Here is a 22,329-nt window from a genome sequence, read left to right on the forward strand (position 1 = left end):
AGAGGAATGGGATCAGACGAGGACCAAAAGGATAAAATTGCCTTTTGGGATCAAGAGGAGCAGGACTGACTGAAAAGTTGTTGTGGAAAATAAAAGCTTATGGTGTACGAGGTAACATATTGGCATGGACAAAGGATTGGCTAGCAAATTGAGTTGGCATAAATTGATCTTTTTCCAGTTAGCAAAACGTCACGAGTGGTATGCCACATGGATTAACATGGGGCCTCAACCTTTTACAGTTCACACACCCAGCTTGGATGAAGGCATTGAATGAATGTATGGTTGCCAACTTTGCTGATGATACAAAGATTGATAGGAAAGTAAGTTGTGAAGGTGACATAAAAAGACTACAAAGGATATCACGATAAGTTAGGTGAGTGTGCAAAGATCTGGAAAATGGATATAATGTGGGGAAATGTGATATTGTCCATTTTGGCAGAAAAGTAAAAGTATACAGCTCCTGCAAGTAATTAGGATAGCTAATTGTATGTAATCATTTGTTGCTAGGGAAAATGACTAAAAAGTAGGAAGGTTATGCTTTAGTTATGTATGGTATTGGTAAGACCACATCTGGAATAATGTGTACAGTGTTGGTTTCTTTGTTTCAGGAAGGAAGGTCATCCATTGCAAGCAGATCAGGGAATGTTTACTGATGCCCAACATGGTTGGGATGTCTTACGTGGAAATGTTGGAGTTTAGGAGAGTGAAATTGGACCCGATTGAAACATAGATTTTGAGGAGTCTTGAGAGGTGGATATGGATGTTTCCTCTTGTGGTAGGATCTAGAACTAGGGATAATGGTTTAAAAATAAAGGGTCACCCATTTAAGATAGAGATAAGGTGATTTTTTTTCCCAATCAGAGTGTGTGAGTCTTTAGAACTCTCTTCTTCTAAGGGCCTGTTTCTGACACTCTCTCAGCTGCCTGACCTGCTGACTGTTTCTAGCATTTTCTGTCTTTATTTCAGATTTCCATCATTTTTATGACTGATTCAGTGTGGTGCATAAAGAGTATTTTGTTTTCTTTGAATTAAGTAACAAAACCCAATATATTAATTCCAAATCCATTGCCCGGTCAGGAAAAATTGCCAAGCATTCCTTTTACAATCTGCTATTTTAAAGAATAATGGGGCTTTATTTCAGAAAGGATAGACTTTCAGATTGATGACATTGCCTATTCCTCTGGTCAGCGCAGAGACTAATTCTAGTCTCCATTCTGACCACGATCGGATTGGAGATTAAATTTAGAAAAGACTACAGCTTTCTTGGGCGATAGAAAAAAAAACACACCCTCTGAAAATCATGGAGATTTCCCATTCCCATCCAGTGACTCCCACTGAAACGTGTGAATTTGTGTTCAGATTCCTGATTGTGAAGCCTCCCATCAACGAGCAGCCGGCTGGTGAATGAAGAGCAGCCATGTGAGTCAAGCATTGAGATGCACTTGGTACCTACACACTAGCATGAGCCAGCGCCTTCAGGGAATAGAAAGCCTATCTGGAGCGTGGGAAACATTATAATCCAATCTGCATAGTCAGGGTTAAGCATTCAATGCTCTTTGCCAGTCGCCAGGATTGGCTCTCGTTACCTTGCGTATTATGGATATCAGTCAGTATTATTCAGCAGCAATGAGACGAGACAAACACCTTTAACTGCCAAAGGTTCCCAGAGGTACCGTTGTTAATCTGCTTTATATTGTTCTAATTTTCCTAGTAGCTAACAGAATCGTTGCCTGTAACTTTATAAAAAGCATTCTGCCTGCCATGTACTTATTCTGATTACTATTTCCTTGATTGATGAGTTGCTGAATTTTGAAACAATGCCAGTGTTGGCTCTTGGAACACACTTCACCTCTGCTGTTGCAGAACGCTGAAGAAGGCAGCATGAGGTCGCGCTCAGTCGCTCTCCAATCAATACCTGCTCCTGCAGCATGCCATAATTTACAGAACATAATTCAAAAGTATACCTCCAAGCAGCCATCTTCCAAATGTGGACACGCTTCCTTTATAATAGGCTGCTGGATCTACACATACAGGCACACCTTCCAGTTGGAGACTAGTTTAGACATATTAAGGTGTAAAGGGACACTTTATAGTTTTGATCACACCTTCCCCTCCCACCCTACATATGCAGTGTTCTGGATTCAACCACCTTCCTTGGGTTTATTTTTAATAAGTCAGACCACAGCTTTTTCAGCTCCTGACAGATGCACAGTGGCCTGATCAGCTTGCAATCACCATTTGGCTGGGACTCCACCCACAGACAGCAGACCATGGTCACTGTCCGGTCTGTTCTATTGTGTGAGCTGTGACTGCTGACCAGAAGCGCTTCATCCTTGCCCGTCCCCCTGGGAGCTGCTGCCTTCGTCACGGGGCAGAGCTACGATCCGCTTGCAATCTAATCTCTCACACAACTCTTCATGGACCCTGAGCTTTGGAAAGTGAGAGATCAAAAAGAAATAGAAAAAAGACAAACTGTGATAAAAAAAAACACACCCAGAAGCAGGTGCATCAGAATAAAACTGACATCTAGTGCTACTGCTGCGGAAATGAATCTCTGTGAAAAAATAATCAAGGCACCAAGGAGCAATGCAATGCAGCATTTTATGGGTAGCTTTTTTTAGTTTTGTGAAGGAAATGCATGTGATGGGTCTTTATTTCTGAGGGTTATGCAATTTTTGTGCTTGTTATTTATATTGAGATCAAACCAGCAACGTGGCCTCCAGAAAGCCAAGGCTTGCAGATGGCTCCCCCTATGCCCAAACATGGGATATGACACTGAAATCCAAACAAACCAGGCAAACTTGGATTAAGTTGGGGTGACTGAGAAAGGTTGTGAGAGTACTGCAAACCAAGAAAAAAAATATAACTAGAGGACATCGCTTCACTATGTATTATTTTCTAACATTTGCAGCAAGCAGATTTTTTCTGTAATTTTTTTTGACAATGCTGTAAAAATCTTTCAAGCTGAAGTGAACGTTGTCGGGGTGACGCAGTGGTGCAGCTGTTAATGCTGTTGTCTCACAGCTTGAGGGATCTGGGTTCAATCCAGTCTTAGGCTTGGCTGTGTGGGGTTTGCATGTTTTCCCCATGGGTTTCCTCGGCGTGCTATGGCTTCCACCTGTGTCCCAAAGGTGTGCAGCTAGGCAAATTGGCTTCCAAAACCAAAAAATCTCCCTCTTAACGAGGCTAAGTGGCCAAGGAACAAGAATTGAAATAGAATTGATGGGCACATGAGAGTGAATAACTTGCAGCGCTACTGGGAAAATGGGAGGGGAGGGGGAATGACAGGATTGCTCTGCTGGGAGCTGGGACGGATGTGATGGGCTGAATGGTCTTCATTAACTGTAATACATAAGAACAGAAGTGGAACAAAATGGACTCACTGAAGATTAGGACAATGGAGCAGCTGTTGTGTAGTCCATCCATTCCTGCTGCTGTTCTGGTCTCAACCAAAGCAGAGCCACTATTTCTGACCATGCTTCACTTGGACAGTGAGGGGCCATGTACTGAGAGACTCCCTGAGCCCTGGAGCAACGAACAATTTTGTTGGTTTATTATTGTCAAGTGTACCAAGATACTGTGAAAAACTTTTATTTGCATGCCATCCAGGCAGATCATGTCATACATCACTACAAAGAGGCATTAAAAAGAAAACAGAATGCAGAATAGTGGCTACAGATAAAGTGCAGTGCAGGTAACCAAATAAAGTGCAAGAGCCACAACGAGGTGGATTGGGAGATCTGCTGGAGGAACTCAACGGGTTGAGCTGCATCTCTGGGGGGGGGGAAAGGAATTGTCGATGTTTCAGGTCGAAACCCTGCATCAGGACATGAGTCAACACAGAATCAGGGCCCCCTGCATGAGTCACGTTGCAGGGCTTCAAGTTGAAATGTCAGCAATTCCTTTCCACCCCACAGATGATGCTCGACCCACTGAGTTCCACCAGCAGATGGTTTGTTGTGAAGGAAGGGAGTTAGCTGAGGAAGAAAATGCTAAGAGGGGTTAGTAAGGAGGGTGGATCAGAGAGGTGTAAATGAGGAGGAGGAAGCTGAGTGAGTAACGGGGTTGTGAGGGAAGGACTGAGTGGTTTAGGGTAGGGAGGTCAAGGGAGGGTGGAGAATGAGGGGATGGATGTACATGTAAGCTTGCACCCATTTGTGCAAGTGGTCAGAGTGAATGCAGGTTCCAGCATCTGCAGTCTCTTGTGTCCCCCTGAGGTTTGTGGTGTCTAATAAGTAGAGAGGATGCCTGGAGCAGTGACTGGGCTCTGAACCATTGAATTCCCATTGGGAACAGAAAAACCTGGACAAGTTCAGCACTACAATGGCAGGCTAGATTCTGTGGAATAAATTAACCCTTACAGCCTGCATTCAGCACCTAGGACTAATTGCCCAACACTTAGGTCGAAGATGGTGCACACAGCTGTACTGCTGGAAATCCTGTATTCCACCTCTTTCTGATTGTACCCCTTGTGACTGTGGTTGACTAATCTGTTGACACTATTGGAAAACTCACCAGACATGGGTGATTGGGCAAAGTATGAGAGAGTGGCCTGGTCCCTGTAGGTTGCACACGAGTGTAAATCTGCTTCTCTCAGAGGGAAGGTGAAGTGATAGGAGAGGAGAGGGTAAACAGAATCCTTTCTGATATGTAACCTCCTTCATTTGTTGGAAGCCACCATTCCCTGCCTCTGCCTCCCCTGCCCCCCCCACCCCCGTATGAAAGGTGCTTGCAACAGAATGGGCAGACGATGTCCTCTACTTGACAGGTCTTTAATGGTACAGTGCAACTTTGGAAGACAGCTGTGTGTGTTTAGACGTCAACCTTCTCAACGCAGAAGGTTTTGCTGGTGGGAAAATGACAGAAGTAAAGAGGGATAGAAATGGTCTCCATTAGCCTCGGAGTCCAAATCCTGCCCTCAAAGTTGATGAACTAAGGGCAAGACTGACGTACCAAAGAGAACTGAGGGATTGCTGTGTGCTATGTCTCACTGAAGTGTGGCTTGCACCTGCTTTACCTGACTGTGCCATACAACCTGAGGGCTTCTCAATCCACCGAATGGGCTGTATGGCATCCTTGGGCAAAGTTAGAGGCGGAGGGGTCTGCTTCTTATTCAATAACTCATGGTGCTCAGACATGACTGTCCCGGAGAACTCCTGCTCACCCAGCCTGGAATATTTAAAGGTGAAGTGTCGCCCATACTACCTGCCACGGAAGTTCAATTCAGCTACCCTGATGGCAGTCTACATCCCACCACAGATGGACATGAAGCCTGCACTCAATGATCAGTGGTCAACAGCCTTGAAACAGGATACCCTGAGGCCCTCTTCATTATTGCAGGTGACTTCAACCAGGCCAACCTCAAGAGTGTGTTACCAAAATACTATCAGCATGTCTCCTATCCCACCAGGGGCCCAAACACCCTTGACCATTCCTATACAACCATCAAAGATGCCTTCTGAGCTACCTCCCACCATCACTTTGGTAAATCAGACCACCAGGCTGTGCTCATTCTCCCTGCATACAAACAGAAGCTGAAACAGGAGGATCCAGTATAGAGAGTCGTACAGTGCAGGTCTGAGGAAATAGAGGAGCTTTTACACGACTGCTTTGAGTCAGTGGACTGGTTCATGTTCAAAGACTCAGCTGTCAGCCTAGATGAGTATGTCACCATGAGTATGAGCAAGTGTGTAGAGGACTGTGTACCAAAGAGGACAATCCGGGTGTTCCCAAACAGGAAACCATGGATGAACCGGGAGATCCACTCCCTACAGAAGTCGAGGACTGCAGCATTCAAATCAGATGATCCTGACCTTCACAAGAAATCAAGATACTACCTCCATAAAGCTATCAGAGATGCCAAGAGACAATATCAGTCCAAAATCGAGTCCTAGACCAGCCGTCAGTTGTGGCAAGGTTTACATGCTATAACGGGCTACAAAACAAAGTCAGGCAGCATCACCAACAGCGGCACATCCCTTCCCGATGAGCTTAACGCATTCTATGCATGTTTTGAATAGAAGGGGATTGGTTTGTCACCACCCACCTCTGCCTTCAATAATATAATTCCAAGCAAACTCATCACCAAACTCCAAGACCTGGGAGTCAACACTTCCCTCTGCAACTGGATCCTTGACTTTCTGACCAACAGATCTCAATCAGTGAGGATAGGCAGCAACACCTCCAGCACAATTATTCTCAACACTGGCTCCTCACAAGGCTGCGTCCTCAGCCCTCTACTCTACACCCTATATACTCATGACTGCATGGCCATATTCTGCTCTAACTCCATCTACAAGATTGTAGATGATACCACCATATACCACCAAATAACGATGAGTCAGAGTACAGGAAGGAGACAGAGAGAGTGACATGGTGTCATGACAACAACCTTTCCCTCAATGTCAGCAAAACAAAAGAGCTGGTCATTGACTTCAGGAAAGGGGGCAGTGCACATTCACCTGTCTACATCAATGGTGCTGAGCTCGAGAGGGTTGAGAGCTTCAAGTTCCTAAGAGCGGACATCACCAATAGCCTGTCCTGGTCCAACCACGTAGACGCCACAGTCAAGAAAGTTCACCAGTGCCTCTACTTCCTCAGGAGGCTAAAGAAATTTGGCATGTCCCCTTTGACACTCACCAACTTTTATCAATGCACCATAGAAAGTATCCTATCTGGATGCATCACAGCTTGGTATGACAACTGCTCTGCCCGGGACCGCAAGAAACCGCAGAGAGTTGTGGACAAGTCCAGCACATCACGGAAACCAGCCTCCCCTTCATGGACTCTGTCTATACTTCTTGCTGCCTTGGTGAAGCAGCCAGTATAATCAAAGACCCCACCCACCCAGGACATTCTCTCTTCTCTCCTGTCCCATCAGGCAGAAGATACAGGAGCCTGAGGGCACATACCACCAGGCTCAAGGACAGCTTCTATCCCACTGTGATAAGACTATTGAACGGTTCCTTTATATAATGAGATGGACTCTGACCTCACAATCTACCTTGTTGTGACCTTGCACCTTATTGTCTACCTGCACTGCACTTCCTCTGTAGCTGTGACACTTTTCTCTGGATTCTGTTATTGTTTTTACCCTCAATGCACTGTGTAATGAATTGATCTGTACAAAAGGTATGCAAGACAAGGTTTTCACTGTACCTCAGTACAAGTGACAATAATAAACTAATACCAATGCCTCATTCTGCTTTGCAGTCCTTTCAGACTGTACAATAGCCTCAGTGTCATGGAACAAAAGGCAGACTCATTAAGTCTGGACAGCAGCTTTTTCTCTCAATTTAATGGCTGGGGAGTTTCATACTGAGAGTGATGGTAAACCACTGCTGTACCATGGGAGGGGTAAGAATTAAGCTGGTGATCTTTGCTCTTAACTGCAGTTGCCTCCACCTCCAGTGTTATTGTTCGTCATGGTTGTAGAACATAGAACATTACAGCACAGTACAGGCCCTTCAGCCCATGATGTTGTGCCGACATTTTATCCTGCTCTAATATCTATCTAACCTTTACCTCCAATATAGCCCTCCATTTCTCTATCATGCATGTGGCTATCTAAGAGTTTCTTAAATGTCCCTAATGTATCTGCCCCCACAACCACTGCCAGCAGTGTGTTCCATGCACCTACCATTCTCTGTGTAAAAAACTTACCTCTGACATCCCTTTTATACCTTCCTCTAATCACCTTAAAATTATGCCTCCTCGTGTTAGCCATTTTCGTCCTGGGAAAATGTCTCTGACTGTCCACTCGATCTATTCCTCTTATCATCTTGTAGACCTCTATCAAGTCACCTCTCATCCTCCTCCTCTCCAAAGAGAAAAGCCCTAGCTCACTCAACCTATCCTCATGAGTTGCATAGTAGAAATGTGACCTGTGACTATCTTTGACTGTCTGAAGCCATTGAATCATGTTGATTGCAGCAAATTATACCTAAGTTAAGCTTCATAGAACAGTGTTTAAATTACTCAACTGGTATCCAGAGACCTGGACTATTGATCAGGAGCACATGTTGGAATGCCCTCACAGCAGCTGGGGATCTTACATTTAAATAATTAAATGTACTTGGAATTAAAGTTAGTATCAGTCACGATGACCATGAAACAACTGAGCTGTTGTAAAGACTCATCCGGTTCACTGAAGTTCTTCAGGGAAGGAAATTTGTCATCCTCAAGCAGCTTGGTGTATATGGGACCATACATGGCATCATGGTTGACTCTTAACCACACCAATGAAATGGCCCTGCAAGTCACATAGTTCATAGGGCATTTAGCGATGGAAAATTTAAGGTGGCCTTGGAAGTGACATTTACATCCTTTGAGTGATCCAAGTAGTATTAGAACATAGGACATAGCACAGGAACAGCGCCTTCAGCCCACAATAAGTATGTCGATCATGATACCAAATTAAACTAAACCTTTTTGCTTGCAAATGATCCATATCCCTCTGTTTCCTGCATGTTCATGTGTTCATCTAAATGCCTCTTAAATGCTGCTATTGTGTCCACCCCTGGCAGCACATTCCAGGCACCTACAAGACTGTGTAAAAACCTTACTCCACATCTCCTTTAACCTTTACCCCCTCTCACCTTAAAGCTATGCCCTCTAGTATTTGACGTTTCTACCCTGGGAAAAAGATTCTGACTCTACCCTATCTATGCCTCTCATAATTTTATAAACCTCTATCAGGTCTCCCCTCAGCTTCCGATGTTCCAGAGAAAACAATCCAGGTTTGCTCAACCTCTTCTTATAGCTAATACTCTCTAATCGAGGCAGCATCCTGGTGAATCTCTTCTGCACCTTCTCCAAAACCTTCATTTCCTTCCTGTATTGGGGCGACCAGAACTGCACACATTACTCCAAATGCTAATCAAAATATTCTTGTCTCATTAATTATTTCATGGACTATTCAAAGCAAGATATTATTCAGCATTTTGAATTAGCATCAATTCTGAAGCTGCCCTTCCAATAAACATTTCTTAAATTTACTAAATTCATGAGGAAGAAATTTATCAGTGACAGCCCAGAGACTGGCGATTGGAAACGTGAAAGAGAGAATGTCTGGTGAGGCCAGGATTAGGCATAGTTAGAGAATCATAGAGTTATACAGCACTGAAACAGGCCCTTTGGCCCCACTGGTCCATGCCAGCCAAGATGCCCCATCCAAGCTAGTCTTATTTGCCAGTGTTTGGCCCATAACCTTCTAAACCTTTCCAATTCATGTATCTGTCCAACTGTCTTTTAAAAGTTGTTTTTGTACCTACCTCAACCACTTCCTCTGGCAGCTCTTTCCACCTTGATACCACCCCTTGTGTAAAAAAGTTTCCTCTCAAGTTCTAATTAAGTCTTTCCCCTCTCACTTTAAACTTATGCCCTCTAGTTCTTGATTCTCCAACCCTGGGAAAAAGATTGAGTCCATTCACCCTATCTATGACCCTTATGATATGTCCCATAGCTAAAAAATCTGCCAGTTCTCACTATTCACATGGAGAATGATGGCTGTGTGGGATTAGATACTGAAGTGCTACATGAGCAGCATGAGTTTGTCATTGTGAGCACTGTTAGTAAAACTAATATTTTAATGTAGCACTACTCAGTGAAGGCATTACTGAAGAATGTTTGCACAGTATTTTAAATAAAGAGGAAGGACTCTTATACTCATCTGGCCTGCAGCAATTTGCTAAAGCAAAAAATATTCATGAGGGTGGTTGCTGCCTGATTAAAAAAGTCATGACCTTAAAGTACATTCACCAGTGAGGGTACAAAATGGCAGCACTCAGTTCACTGTAGAAGATTAGACAGGAACATACATCTTGAAATCATGAAAGTGTCCATTTTTTAAGGACCTGCTACTGAGAGAAAAAGGCAGTAACCTATTAAAAAAGGCCAAAGACTACAGGAAACACTTAGCAGGTTAGGCAGCGCCTACAGAAATAGAAACAGAGTGAACATTTCCAGTCAAAAACCCAATGAATGTTTCCAGCATTATCTGTTTTTATTTCAGACTTCCAGCATCTGCTGTTTTTGAAAGGTGTTTTAAATTAGGGATTAATGTCCACGGAAGTGCAATAGTTCAGAAAATCAGCATTAAAAGCATAAGAAAATATCCATTAACCTACTTGAGAATCTCATTGTAGTGCTATTGACTTAGAGGCAACAACAAATGAGGTTTTCTGAATGTAGAGTCATAGTGACATGCACCATTACTTTAATCTTTTGTCATTGTAAATGTTGTACGGTATTATTCCTAATTTTCTCCCTTATTCTTCTTAAACCAGAGGCCCAGTTCAGATGTAGTTACTTGGGCATCACTGGTACCTGTTTATCGGGGGAAGGTTCAGACAGCAAGTGATGAAAGACTTGATCGTTGTGGGGAAGTATAATGTCAATTGGGCATTAATTCAGCATTTACGAACTTATATAGACGTTTTGCTGGATTTCATCCCCATTAAGATGGTGGCCTCTGCTTCAACAACAGTGTGCTGCAGAAAATCCCACAAATAGTTTGAAATTCTTGGAGGGCTTATCATAAACTGTTTCCTCTGGCTGAATGGAGGGAACTAGGAGCCATATCTCAGGATAATGGGTCTTCCATTTAGGTCTGGGGATAAATATCTTTACTCCAATATGAATGTGAAAGGCTTTGGATGCTTAGGAATATATGTAAAACCATATGGACGTAGATTTTTGGGCACCGAGAATCAAAGATTACGGATGTAGAGTCCATAACCTTGTAGAATAGCAAAAGGAGTTCTGAGGGGCTGTTTGGCCTCACGTTTCTTGCTTTGCCTTGTATTGCTCCAGTGGATGTGAGTCTATGAGTAAGTGGAATGGACCTCTGCTGTAACATGTGAGCCCATCTGTTGGTTAAGCCCCTAACCTATGCAAGAACAGGTAATAAATGGCTGTGATACTTGAACATTTGATCAATTGCTTTGGAAGCATGAACATTGCAAGATGTCCCATTGGCTGTCCTTTAACTGTTGCAGCTAATAGTCATCTTCTCAGCATTATTTTTTTAATCAAAAATAAACTTTATTCTTAATAAAGGACAAACTATATACAATAATAAAACAGCGCAAACCTTTACATTCTTGTACAGATCAATCATTAGTGTTACCTTTTTATATAAAAAAAACAGCACCGATGCCACTCTTGTGGCTCCCTGGGGTGATATCCCAATCTCATGTTTACAATATTTAAGGGGCTTCCTCGCCTGACCCTGCCCCTCCCTCTCCAGTGGCAGAACAACCCTAAACTGTAGTCCTTCCCCACCGAGCCCTTGCGTTGGCTGCACCCAGCTTCAGTGTGTCCCTCAGCACGTACTCCTGCAGCCTGGAATGTGCCAGTTCCCTACGGACATCTTGCAGTGCTGGAAGACCAACAAGTTTTGGGCAGACCAAAGGGTGTCTTTCACCAAGTTGATGACCTTCCAGCAGCAGTTAATGTCCGTCTCCGTGTGTGTCCCTGGGAATAGCCTGCAGATCAGAGAATCCTCTGTTATGGAGCTGCTGGGGATGAACCGTGACAAGGACCCTTGCATCTTTTGCCACACCCTCCTCACAAACCCACAGCCCGCAAAGAGGTGGGCAACTGTCTCGTCCCCAGCGCAGTCCTCCCGGGGGCAGTGTATGCTGGGAGTGATGTTCCAACCATGCAGGAAGGATCTGACTGGGAGGGCCCCTCTCACCGCCAGCGAAGTGAGATCTTGGTGCTTGTTGGTGAGTTCTGGTGATGAGGCATTCTGCCAGATGGTCTGAACAGTCTGTTCAGGGAATGACTCCACAGTATCCATTGAGTCCTTCTCCTGCAGTGTCTGCAGGACGTTCCATGCTGACCACTGCCTGATGGACTTGTGGTCAAAGGTGTTGGTCTGAAGAACTTTTCCCACGAAGGACAGGTAGTGCGGCAACATCCAGCTGACTGGGGCGTTGCGCGGCAACAGGGCCAGGCTCATCCTTCGCAACACCAGGGACTTGTAGAACCTCAGCACATAGTGACACTTGGTGCCTACGTACTTGGGTTCCACACACAGCCTGATGCAGCCACAGATGAAGGTGGTCATCAGGATGAGGGCGACATTGGGGATGCTTTTGCCCCCATTGTCCAGGGACTTGTGCATGGCGACCCGTCGGACCCGCTCCATATTGGATCCCCAGATGAACGGGAAGACGGCACGGGTGATTTTCAAGCCAGAGGAGTGAGGAACAGGCCACACCTGCACCAAGTATAGCAGCCCTGAGAGCACCTCACTCCTGATGACCAAGTTCTTCCCAGTTATTGAGAGGGAGCACTGTACCCACTGTCCCAGTCTCTGCTTCACCTTCCCAATCCGCTCCCGCCAATTTTTGTTGCACGGCGCAGCTCCTCTGAACCAGATCCCCAGCAGCTTCAGGTAGTCAGGCCTGACGGTGAAGGGGATGTTGGATCAGTCGGGACAGTTGCTGAAGAGCATGGCCTTGCTCTTCGTGCAGTTAACTCTGGCGCCTGATGCCAACTCAAACTGGTCGCAGATGTTGATCAATCTGCGAACTGACCTTGGGTCCGAGTGGAAGACGGTGACATCGTCCATGTACAGGGAGGTTTTCACCTGGGTGCCCTCACTGCCTGGCAACTCAAACAAAGTGGGGCCACTGCCTCCACGGGTTGTCTAGAAGCAAGAGTCCCAGTCTTCTCCAAACTCAATCTCATCTTTATTATGGTGAAATATATTCATGAGAGTGGCTGCTGCCCTGATAAGAAGTCATCATCATGTTCAGAGGTCCCATTGAGAAAAGGGTAGGTACATGACAATAAATGGAAGACATAATTAAAGATTTTTAACTGATAATGTCATTGTTTCCCTGTTACCCATATATTATTGTCAAATTGAGATCATGATTGCTGATGTATTTCTAGTGATTTTATTTAGTTACACTCTTGTGAAACACCTCAAGACATTTTATCTGGTTGAACTGGTTGGTAAGTGTAAGTTGTTGTTCTTGAATGAAAGAAAGCTGAAATTATGTACGTAATAGGGAACCTCTCAGAAATAAGGCAAATCACCTCACATCAATGCATTACTGTCGAGTTCTCTTATGTAGGTGGGCACCCCAACTCTTTTACATCAAGGAAGGTCCCACAGACTGTGGTTTTGGTTAGAGGAGAAAAGTTGATCTTGACACAGGAGAACACTATCCTCATCATTTAAGTGTTTTAAGACCTTCTAATATCCACGTGATCTTGTGAGATCACAATCAAGGTCTCAGTTTGATGTCTTGAAGGGCAGACAGGGCCTCCTTTCAGTGCCTTAAAAGGCTTGAGATTGGGCAGGGTCTCAGACTGGGTGTCCTGTCACAGAAAGAAGACAAGAGTCTCATTTGGGTGTCTTTAAGAGGAGACAATGTCTCAGATTGGTGTCTTAATGGGAAGACAGGCCCTTAGATTGGTGTCTCATATAGAGGCCAACAAAGGAAGCAGTTGCACAATAGTCTTCAGTTCATGTGTTCAAATCCTGCTTGGGGGTTCTTGAACCAGTGACTCAGATAGAAGTGTTAACACCTCAACAAACTGACCACAATTGAATGGAGCGAAAATATATAGCAGAAGTTAACACTCAGCATAGAAAATGTTTCAACATGCAAATGGTACATGCAATCCTTTTCATACAACCCACAGAATACTGTGAACATAAAGTGGAAAGACCCTATAAGTAGGAAAACTTTAAAGCCATTTTTCAGACATCAGTTAGTCTTGAGGCATAAACCATTTCTTTTGATAAACGTTTGTTGCTTATTGCTCTAAAACATTAATTGAATGTGCCATCTTTCGTACAGTATACAGAATCCAGATAGAACTAGTGCCTCAGTTTGAATATTTGGTTTGTGGCTCAACCCTTTCACCAGATCCTGATCGGAGACACTTGAGCAAATTGTTCTGGGTCATTTTCATTTCCCCTTTCCATGTCAGGTTTGAATTTCCTGAACTGACCAATGAATTAAAAAATAATAAGCAGTGGATACTTGTAAAATAAAGAGATATCTCGGACTTTCATGGATCCTTACTATAAACCCGGCTGAAGGTCAGTCGTCTCTTAGGGACAGAAATACATTAATTTGTGGTAGTTATGTTAATTTTATCTGGTGCAGCTTAATGAATAATTTTATCAGATTCAATATATCCCTGGATATAAAAATAATAGCACCAATGGCAATGTTCTTCCTATAGATTGAAGTTCTTGGTATTTATAAAGAAAATGTGGCATATTGGTAGAACATTTAATTGCAAAGGTTTATGTGAAGGCACAAAGCCATCCATTACAAAGCCCACTGAGAATGATTCTTCTCTTGTACCCATGCCTGTTGTGCTTGCTTATGCGATGTTTGTCACATTGGAAACTAAACCTGCTGGTGGATTTGGAGAGACTTGCAGTTGGGAGCATCCATGCTTTCCTCTGCCTTTTCTGGTCTGGTAGCTTTAACAAGTGCAGCCAAGTTGACTCCAGTGATATAGATGGCTACTCAGGATTTATGAGACAAGAGTCAGGTTTATTGGTCATTGCCATGGATTTGATGCCCATGTAAAAATCTAGTGATCCCCACTAGATGGGTGGTCTGACTGCTAATAATCATGTTAGGGCCGGGCTTGTAAGGAGTTTGTATGTTCTCCCGTGTCTGCGTGGGTTTCCTCTGGGTGCTCCGGTTTCCTCCTACATTGCAAAGACGTATGGGTAGGTTAATTGGGTTTAAAATGGGCGGTGCAGACTCGTTGGGCCGGAAGGGCCTGTTACCACGCTGTAAATAAAAGTTAAAAAAAAATTTTAAAAAAAGAGAGAAGCACATTTTTCAAAAGTGTGTCCTTTGTTGATAGAAGAATATCAAACTCTCACTAAAGGGTTAAACACCAAACACTGAATGTGACATAGTGAGAGGGAAGAGGAGAAAGAAAAGGGCAAGTGAAGAGAAGAACAGGAACAATATTGATCAGTAAACCAATAATCAAATATGGGCCTCTTGTAATCTATCACAATAATTTGTAACGATTACAAGCCTGTCCCTAACATGATTATTAGCAGTCAGACCACCCATAAATTCAGTCGCTGGTACTGTACCCTTTGTCTTGATACACGATTAATAAAAACAATTGAGCTAAAATAAAAAAAAACACACAAGGCTCTCGGTGTTATTAAACACGTGCTTGCTAGCCAGCTTAGAATTGGAGCATATAGAGTAACCTTTGCAAATCATAACAAGCAGATCTATCTGGCTAGAATATTGCTTGATCGGTTCTGAAAGGAATAATCAGATTTGTACGGAAGCTGGCCGTACAGATTGACAGGAAAGTGCACAGAGTGGGGGTTGGGAAGAGAGCCATGTATCTCAATGTTTAAATCCAGTTAAATAAATTACCCTTTCAATGGGTTGTACTGTTGTTACAGCCATTTGCTTACCGGTAGAAGGTAGGGGTTTAAGATGGAAGAAATTTATTTTTTAATACCGTACAGGAAGAGAATGACATGTCTTCAATACAAGAATCCACTGTTGTACAGAAACTGTGTGTGATATTTGGTAATGATGAAATAAACTGAATAGTGTACTGCTGTGGGAAATTGGGACCATGTTGGAAAAGCTATTTTCCTGGGCACCTGGTCAAAAAATAATGGTGCATTATTATCACAATGTGAACAATACAATATATTAACAGGGGACATTTAGAATTGGCAGATATGTCCCTACTGTGAAACAAGTGCATTTACAATGCCACATAAAGCCACTATTTATGACATGGTGGGCAAGCTGAGTTGGAAGCACTTGTGTCTGGCCCAGGGGGCTCTGGGCTCGCCTCCCCTCCAAAGGTTGGCCACACAATTTAAGCTGACCCTCCGATGCAGTACTGAGGTGCTACACAGTTTGAGATGTTGTGTTTTAAATTAGATATTAAACAAAGGCGCCAGCCTAGAAATTCAATTGCACATGAAACTATACGCTGACAATGAGACATGCAGGGGACGCATGCCTTTTTGTCCCTGATAAAATTTTGGTTTGGCCGCACTTGGAGTATTGTGTGCAATTCTGGTCACCCCATTTCAGGAAGGATGTGGAGGCTTTGGAAAGAGTGCAGAAGAGGTTTACCAGGATGCTGCCTGGATTAGAGGGTATGAGCTATAACGAGAGGGGTTGTTTTCTCTAGAGTATCGGAGGATGAGGGGAGACCTGACAGAAGTTTGTAAAATTATGATTGGCATAGATAGGGTAGACAGTCAGAATATTTTCCGGGGGTAGATAAATACTAGAAATACTAGATATATACTAGAGGACGTGCATTTAAGCTGAGAGGTGGAAAGTTGACGGGAGATGTGCGGGGCAAGTTTTAATTTTACAGAGAGTGGTAGGTGCCTGGAATGGGCTGCTGGGATAGTGGTGGAAGCACATACGTTAGTGGCGTTCAAGAGGCTTTGAGATGGACACATGAATATGCAGGGAATGGAGGGATTCCTGAAACTCCTTCACTCCAGGGAAAACAAACTCAACCTCATCCATACTCTTTCCATAACTAAAGTCCTCCAATCTAGGCAACATCCTGGTGAACAACTTCTTCACATCTTTCCTGTAGTTTAGAACTGGACCGAATACTCCAAGTGTGGTCTAATAAGTGTTTTGTAAAGTTGCAACATAATGACCCAACCTTTATATTCTCTGCCCTAATCTATGAATGCAAGCATATCATATGCCCTCTTCATTACCCTATTAAAACATGGTAACGATAATTGTCAATGACCAGGTTTGTGCAATTTGGTCTGTTACCCATTCAGAGCTAAGCTTACAAATCTGAGTTACACTTTGTAACACACTGTAGCTAAGCAAGCAGTTTTCTGAGCAAGATAACTTATCCCTGTGCTCAGAGTTTGGCTTTCTGGCATTTAAACATCAATTAAGAAAATAATATCAGCCAAGAGCCCGCTAAAAGTTATGCTGATCTCTGCTTCTTCAGCTGAACCAGGACAGATACTGTGAACTTGTGATAAAACACACACACACACACACACACACACACACACACACACACACACACACACACACACAGAGTCTTTGCAGGCTTCTCTCACTCTACATATTATTCATCACATATGTAAGGATCTTGTATGTCTTGGATCCAAAAGCAAAGCCTTTGATTACCAGCATCTGTTCAAACCAGACCCAGCTTTAAACATGAATCTTCTAAATTACACTGCAGTTTGTGCAAAGCATTGCAAGAATATTTTCTGCAGTGAGATTTTGTGTGTTTTGAATATTGCAATAACTTTGAAGCTATTGATAATTTGTTCTAAATATATCATGAAAGTCATATATCTATTTAATCTAATACCTGGAGCAAAATTAGATTCTGTAGACCTGTTCTTCAGGCACCATGAGAATGTTGAGAAGTCCACGTTGCTGTAGTATGCCTGCACACTTGTGGCCACACTGGGCCAGATGTCTTTTTACTGAGCACAACTGGGCTTGCATACTGAATGGTTGCTGTGACTAAGGAGTTCAGGCAGTTCTCATCATTCCATGCTAATATTACTATTTTGAATCTAGTTAATACCCCATCTCAAACTTCCACAGCTGAACATGTGGGGCCCACCCTCCATCACCCCCTCAATGTCCACCAGTACTCACTCTCCACTCGCAATATTTTAGGGCAATATTCATGCAGGTCAACTTTTTCCAACTGTTGCTCTTTTCTAGTTTTATAGTAGTCTACTAGTTTCAGTACTCAACTTTCAGGAGTTGACTCAAGTTGCACAGACTTGCAGGGAGTGGTGTTACAGGTATAGAAGGACATTATCCTAAATTTGGGCTTCTGCTTTTGGACAAATCTGCAATTGCAGGCACAATACAACCTGACTGGAAATTGAGCAGGGTAGGACAACCTGCAAGAAGAGGGAGGTGTAGAGGGGGGCACTGTGTGAGGCATGGGGGTGGGGGTTGTGGGAAATGGGACCTCAGCAGGATAACATACTTGCCCAGGGTATTTCAGGAGGGCAATTTTCCCAGCCAGGATCAATGCATGTAAAGTTTATGATTCAGTAAGATGTTTTCAGTAATAATCTATTGCCTGTTCCTACCACAATGTTCCACAACTTTAAAAGCAATGTGGATGACTTTAGTTGATGCTGGCATCTTACAGTATTGGCCTCCCATCAAATCTTCCAGCCAATGAGCAGCACAATTAGTGCTGGCTAGATGCTGCAATTATTCAAATGAACGAACAGCATGAAATTGGCATGCTGCATTTGACTGCACAGGCAAAGGTACACTTCTTGATCCCTGGGTGCTTTTTCAGGAGCTCTCCAATTTTGTACCTGTATCCCTTTCACCAGTGGCTTAAATGACAGTTCAAAACTACTTGTATGCAGAAATATATTGTTAATCTGGATTGTTCTTGAAGTTGTGTAACATGGCAGCTTTTCTGTTTAACAAAGCTATATTTACTTTATTCAGTAATTCACATGGAATACATTTTTCATCCACTCTCCAGGGTTTAATGAAACCTTTGAAGACTGCAGTAGTGCTGCTATATCACAAGGCATCATTGGTACTAACCAACATTTTCATCCTGTTCTGAACTCTCAAGCTCACAAATTATTAAGGAACTTTTAATCATAATTATTAAAAATGAAAACTGCACCAAATATTGTGAGTTTATGAATTGGGAATGATTTAGACTTTTGTATTTAGATGGGTACAGCAGTGGTTCAAGGGATAATCTGTGCTGTTAGCTCCAATACAACACAAAATAAGGTAGGGGATTTTGTATCACATCCCAAAGCCCACATTTCAAAACTAGTACTCACATTCTTTCATATTTGTTTCCCCAAAAGAAATATTTCAGTGATGATGCTGGACTGAACACATTGCAGTGAAGAATTTAGAGTGATTGGACTCAGGAGGGGAAAACTAGTAAATTCTCACTCACATTTCATAAACAAGCAGCTCATAGTAATAATGACTTGAGATTGACGGTGTTATGGAAAAGTTTGTCAATCAGTGAGTAAGTCACAGGCAGGGATGCAAAAAGGGGAAGAAAAACCAACAGTAAATATAAGATGGCATTGCACAATTATTGAATTAGAATCCCTAATTGTTTGAAAGTGTGAATACAAATCAAAATATAAGAATTTGGGATTATTATACTGAAATTATTTTTATTAACACTTTGTAATGCATCTATCTGTTCATTGCTGGCTAAGCTTACAAATTTCTCAGTCTCAGCTGCTGTTTGGATTAGTCTCACAATGCAGAATAGACACCAAGGAGATTCTATAGTTCTGGTACAAAAAAATTTCTGTCCTTTTATCTTTGGATGATTGTGCACCAAAGAAGCAGAATGATTTGAAAATCTATGTTAGTCAGAGGCCAAAAGCAGAGTGAAGTACAGAACACAATTGAACCTTCACTCCTGACACACCTCTCCCAGCTTGCAATGCGCACTGTTGAATCCTGATGTAATTTGAAAAAAAATGCACCAACAGGGTCATCAGGATGGAGAAGCAGGTGCACACACTGGGAATGCTTGGCTGCAAGATGTGATAGATTTCATTCACAGTGGCATGTGTTTTGTTCCTTTTAATCAAGCCCTCTGTCTTAAGGCTTCTGTGGAGCCTGCAATAACATCCCTTCTTACAGCTTCAAGTAGCTATTGGTCAAATGTGTGGTAAAACAGACATGGACTTTCATATCACCCAACTGCCAACACCACTTATTGTGACTATAAACAAGGAACGCTGGCTATAATGAGATTTATTCTTTGCTGGTAACTGTTACCACTATGAAGCAGATCTTTGTGCTTATTCATTCTACATCACCCCCTCACAACCCCACCAAAAAAAATAATTTCTGGATAGTAAGTGTATTTAATACCCAGCAGGAAGTTAGAGTCCAGAATTATATGTGTCGCCCTGTTTCACAGCACACATTCACTAAGTGTTATTCACTTACGCCTTCAGCTGACTGCTGGTGATGTAATTTTTGGTTGTTTAATACCCTGTGCAGGTGCCAATTACAGTGCTGTTTCTTAGTGGGAGAGTACACTTTGTGCAAGGGGAGCATCAATTATTTCTGAGCTGAGAGGGATTTTGTCTGGATCATTATGAGAGAATGCAGGAGCTCACAGCAAGGAGAGCACACAGATAGAAGCAATACAAATCCAATAAGGTGTGGATTCATAAAGTGCTGTGTCTGGCCGGAGTGCAAAGGATGAATGCACAGGAGTTGTTCTTTACTTTCCCCCACCCCCACCAGCACACCACCCCCACCGCCCTTTGCTCGCCTTCAACACTGAGGCAACCATCAATTACTCTTATCCTCCTGCACAATCTCATCTAAGTTCATTTTCAAGATGAGGTTTCCTAGTTGGACAGCGAATGTCCAATCCTCTTCCTGTCTATCAATGGGAGCCCTGCTGCTTCCCTTAGATTGACAGGCTGTGTGTAAATCAATAATAAATTATCAAATTGCTGCCAGCACACTTCACTGGAAATTTTGCTCCAATCTGTCGGACCAAAAGCAAACACGAATTCCACATTGGATTTGCATATGCAACGCAGTGCAGGGATCCTTTCTGCTAAGACTTTATTCCTCAGACTGACTTGCAGGAATCGGATAGCTGTTCTGTATGCAAACAGTCTCCCGGCCTTCTGATCAGGGCAACATTGTCAAAGAGTAAACAAGGTTCAATTAGCAAAATTACCAATCAGCTTAACAGACACATCTGCCATTCAGTCACTATATAAAGACCAATCAAAGGGAAGAGGTCATAGGGAAACTGGCAGAATTATTGCCTGGGCAGCAATCAGACTGAAAATAAGGAATGACAGAAAGGTTAACACTTAACAAGGATGCTGTAAAGTGACCAGGTTTCACAGATGAAGGTCGGGGAAGAGAGGATATATGTGCTATTACACAAATGGCAGAGTAGTGGAAATCATTAGCAAAAAGAAACAACACATGCTGCCAAATGATCACTTGCTGCATGCATCACTTGTATGAAAGATCCCAGAATCAAACAAAGTAATCCTCAAAGCAATCATAGAACAGCATGAAATCACCTGGCAGCAACCTGAGGGAAGCATCTATTGTAATTTTAAAAAATTATAGAGAATGGAATCATTAACAAGAGGAAACAAATTGAGAACTGAAACATTAAACGTAAACACTTTTTAATTCTGAAGCAGCAGGCATCAAACACATCTCTTTTTCCCCCTATTTATATGCATTCAATTTACACAAAACTTATGTTTTTGTCTTCATCCTGATCGATGACCTTAGAGTTAACCTTATATTGAGCCAAGAAACAAGGAAAAATTCATTGCTGAGTGCAACTCTTAAAGTCACCACTGTACAGATTTGCTGCAAATACAGGCGCCTCATACCATGTCTGCACAGTAACTAATAAGCGTCTGATTGAAGTTTTGACTTCTATTAGTCCAGCCAAGGCCAGAGCAATTTTCTTGGTCTGAATGTCCAGGGTTTAAGCTTGGTCCCTAGAGGGCAGGCAGGAAATACCAATAGATAGAATTAAGAGCTGCTGCCTTGGCTGCTTCTCCCTCTTATTAATTCAGTGTCTGCATTACTGATAGTATTATTGTACAAAGGCTGAGAGACTTCTTATTTTCATGAGTCTATGTTTTCACACTGTTTCAGTGCTTGGTTAGAAATGGTGAAAAATTGAAATAGAAAATTGGGAGAGGGGTATTATTAAATGAACATAATGTGTGCAAGTACTATTTGATTTTTTTTTAAAACTCCTACTTATTACAGTCAATTAAATATTCCACTAAGCTCTGCTGCATAATATGTGTATTGCCAATATTTTGACAAAGATTTTTCTGAGCATTATGTAGACCCTGAATGGATATGAATGAACAAAAAAAATCTATAGAATTTTCTAGATTCAGTCTTGTGGTCACAAAGGATACCAATCTGTGAGCAAGGAACCATGGGATATTGTTCCCAGCAGGTCAATAAAATGACGGATGGGTCTGAGCTCAGCAGCACCAGAGGGCACAGACTCTATTCTCTGTTGAAATAGCTGAAGAGACAAATTAATACTGAAGTAGACAATATTGGATTGGACTGTCCAGGAATGCACCAAAATAGACTGGAGTAGATTACTAAAACAAGGCTTCTATACTTCAATCAGGCAACTGGTCAACCCAGTAAGCATTAAGGTATATACACAGAATCATGCACATCCATAAAAGCAATCTACGCCTTGTATTAATGCTAATTAATTGATGGCACTGAAGACATCTTCTAGTTAAAACACTTCAATAAAGTAATTTGCCATGGTGATGGA

The sequence above is a fragment of the Pristis pectinata genome, chromosome 28 (assembly GCF_009764475.1).
Source record: "Pristis pectinata isolate sPriPec2 chromosome 28, sPriPec2.1.pri, whole genome shotgun sequence".
Lineage (NCBI taxonomy): Eukaryota > Metazoa > Chordata > Chondrichthyes > Rhinopristiformes > Pristidae > Pristis > Pristis pectinata.